The following is a 3,995-nucleotide window of genomic DNA, read 5'->3' on the forward strand; positions in this document are numbered from 1 at the left end:
CACAGGGTAGAATCTAATAGAGCATTCACCTGTTCAATAGTGCTATCGTCGTCAAAATCTAAACCAAAATGGGATAGAAACTTTCTAATGGGTCTTCAGACAAGATGTTTGGTAATGACTCCTGAACTAAGGCTTCTATCATGTTCACCTCCTCAACACATGTGTCATCTAGCTCATGAGGTTGCTTACTGACATTAAAAATGTTCATCTCCATAGTCATATTACCAAAAGATAAACTCATCACACCATTTCGACAGTTAATGATCGCATTAGACGTAGCTAAAAATGGGCGACCTAAAATCACGGTATCTGGTTCTCTGGGTCAGGGACAGGTTGGGTATAGGACCACGAAATCCACTGGATAAATAAACTTGTCGACCTCAATAAGAACATCCTCGATAACACCTCGAGGGATTTTAACAGACCTATCAGCTAACTGCAGTGTCATCTGAGTAGGTTTCATTTCACCAAGTCCTATGTAAGTATACATGGAATGGCAGTAAGTTCACACTGGCTCCTAAGTCAAGTAAAGCTTTTTCTACCCGGAAGTTACCTATTTGCAGCAAAGCCCCTTACCTATTGTAGCTAGGTAGGAGAACCTGGGTCTTTGTACTTTGGAGTTGTGGTGTTCTGAATGATTGAACTTACGTGACTAGCTAAAAAGGCTTTCTTATGGACGCTAAGTTTTCGCTTTCGCGTACACATATCCTTAAGGAACTTGGCATAAGCAGGAATTTTGCCTAATTGCATCTAATAAGGGAAGGTTTATGGTAACTTGCTTAAAAACCTCCACTATGTCATTAAAGTTCGATTCCTTCTTTGTTGGTACTAATAGCTGAGGAAATGGGGCTCTAGGCCTAAAATCAGACCTTTCAGGAACCGAATTCACATCATCAGAAACTTTATCAGTTCTTCAGCTACTGGTCCTGAGAGGTGAGATCCTGAGGGGTGAACTACAGTATGTTCACTATCGGGCATGGTTACCTTATTGTCTACAACTCTACCACTTCTAAGGGTTCTAACAGCATTCAATTGATTCGATGGTTTTGCACCTAATTCATGAACTCCTCTAGGGTTGGGTTGTGTTTGACTAGGAAACTTACCTTTTCTCTCAAAGAATCACTTATCAGACCAACCTGGGTTTTTAACTCGGAAATAGCCTGACTATTTTCTTGTCCTATCCTGTTACTAGCTTGTAGACTCTGTTCTACGGATAACTGAATTTTGCAGTTTGCTGAGTTAACAAGGCGAGAGATTCCTCTAAACTTAGGATTTTCTTATCTGACTGATTCTGAAACTGAGCTAGTCCTGAAGGATTCTTAGTATAGCCAAAACCTGGGGGAGCATTAGAATTACTAAACTGACCTTGACTTTGGCCCTTAGACCACGAAAGGTTCGGATGGTTTCTCCAACCAGGATTATAGGTTTCTGAATATGGGTCAATCTTTGACGGTTATCAAATCTAGTGTTATTATAAAGAGCATTGCTCTTCAATATTCTGGCCTTCCAAAAAGGCTCCACTCTACCACTAGTCTGGCCCACTTCTAAGGCTTCTAACCTTTTTGCTATAGCAGCAATTTTGGCATATGATTCATAGCCTCTTTCTACCCTATTAACGTTTCCTCTACTTAAAAGAATTGTTTTCTGGGGTGCCCTACTATTTTCCCATTGCTGGGTTTTTCGGCGATTTCATTAAAAAATTCCATCGCCGCATCAATAGTTTGGTTTTCAAATCACCAGTGCATAGAGAATCAACCATGGTCGTTGTGGAATAATCTAAATCCTCATAAAGGATCTGAACTAGCCTAACCTTTTCTAAACCATGATGAGGACACTGGGATAATAAATCATTGAACCTTTCCAAATACCTATATAAATATTCTCCCTCTTGTTGTGAAAATGTGCATATTTGCGTCCTAATAGACGATGTTTTGTGCCTAGGGAAAAACTTATTGAAAAAAGCATATGTAAGTTGTTCATATGTCTCAATTGACTCGGAGTCCAAACTATACAGCCACGACTTGGCCTTATCTTTCAGGGAAAATGGAAATAACCTAAGTTTCAAAGCATCATCATCTAAGCCTCTAATTCTTAGAAAATTACAAATTTCCTCAAAATCCCTAACATGGTAATAAGGGTTTTCATTTTCTTTCCCTAAAAATATTGGGAGCATCTGTAAGGTCCCAGGTTTCAGTTCATAGGGTTCCTCCGTTTCAGCTAACTTAATACACGAAGGACAAGTAGTCCTAGTGGATTCAACAAAGCTTTCAAAGTTTCCATTTCTGGCGCTATCGGAGCAACAGGGATTCTCTCCTCAGTCAAAGGACGTTCAAAAACAGACTCTTCAAAAGTCGAACTTTCTAGATTAAGGTAATCGAGACGCTTCGAACTACTAGGTTTCTCTTTAACAAATCTACCTAGTGCGTCTCTTTTACGTTCATGCATACAATAGAATTTTCTAAATTGGAAGGGTAAGTAAACACAGATCAAGGCCGACTCAGCCAAATCAAACCTATTGATTTCTAGCAATCAAAAAGCATGATGGCTCCACTTAGATTGTTTCTAGACCAGCTTCTAATCCTTCGAACGGGAATTCGTTACAATTTAAGCAAACCCCTCTGGAATCAATCTGAGTTAACGTAAGTTGAATAGAGGCGAGGGAAGCTCGGTGGAGCTTTGATACCCAAGGCCTCACCGGTATTACAAGGCGGCGCAGTCACGCATTCAACTTACAGAAACCGTCAAGAACTTAGAAGTATGCTTAAAAGAGTAACCAATATTTTTCGAATGACTTTCCTGTTAAGCTCGTTAACCTATCGGTCTCGTTCTAGTCAAAATATTAGGCTTAGGTTCGCGTAGGTTACGTGTTCCTAAAGCGGGAAAGAAGAGAATGGTGATGAAATCCGAACCCTTATCTTGTATGGCCATGCCTTGCCCTTTACTAGAAAAATAAATGTCCGTATTCAGTCCTCAACATATATGCATACGAAGGAGTCCAGTAACTCGCTGACAGGGGATTCACGAGTGTTTAGAATCTTACCTCCCGTTCCAGACGGGGGATGAATCAGTTGTAGTCGACTCGGGCCACTGACTCCGATGTCTAGTGTACGAACCCAAGGTGCAGAGATAATATCGTAATTGTCCTCCTTCTCTGCAAACAGTTTATATTTAAAGTACCCTTCTGTAGGGTAATAAAAAAAATAATGTCCTAAAGTCCAAAAGTCCAAAAAAATAAAGAAAAATTACAAAAATAATAAACCCTAATACAGTTTTTTTTTAAAGTAAAATAAACAAACCCTAAACTAAAATTGTCTACAATAAAATTGTCTTCTTTTCTGTTCTTTTTGCTTTAGTCTTTAGATCCAAGTCTTTATAAAATCACCAAACTCCTTGGCTCAATTTTCTTTATGATCCAGAACCTGTAGACACAAGATAAATACCCAAAAACATAAAAAAGAACAAAAAAAATAAAAAAGATCGACGGCTACCTTCCTCTTAAGATGCCATTGGATACCAAACGAAAGGTTGCAATAATCAACGGCTACCTTCCTCTTAAGATGCAAAATCTCGACTATTGAAGGTCACCACCGAGATGGCAAGTCTCCTAAGATCAACTTTCCAGACAACAACAACATGCTACATGTTTTCCACGAAAACACTCGAGACATCAACACATGTCACAAACTGGGGGATGCTCATTGGGTATTGGGTTGGCGGTTTACAGCGTGCGGCGTACACTACGCTCGTTATAATAAAGTGTCATAAGGATGAGGCAGTTAGTAAATACAGGGAGTAATGGTGAAACGCTTTCTTTTATGGAACATCAATTCCAAGCGTTACCGGTTACCACCTCCTCCCATTTACTCACCCGTTTTCCATTTCTTAATGAGACCAGAGTACGTTTCACTTCGACTTGTATAAATAGGCATTACCTATTTCCACCGAACGACAAGTTCAGGTAAGGAGGATACAATAATCAGAAAACATTTGCTAAC

The 3,995-nt window shown here is 39.5% G+C and overlaps 1 pseudogene; it reads left to right on the forward strand.

Annotated features, from left to right (window-relative positions):
* The first annotated feature begins 1,817 nt into the window (after positions 1-1,817).
* On the forward strand, positions 1,818-1,917 carry LOC113292075 (annotated as a pseudogene).
* The last annotated feature ends 2,078 nt before the right edge of the window (positions 1,918-3,995 follow it).

Source organism: Papaver somniferum, chromosome 6, assembly GCF_003573695.1.
Source record: "Papaver somniferum cultivar HN1 chromosome 6, ASM357369v1, whole genome shotgun sequence".
Lineage (NCBI taxonomy): Eukaryota > Viridiplantae > Streptophyta > Magnoliopsida > Ranunculales > Papaveraceae > Papaver > Papaver somniferum.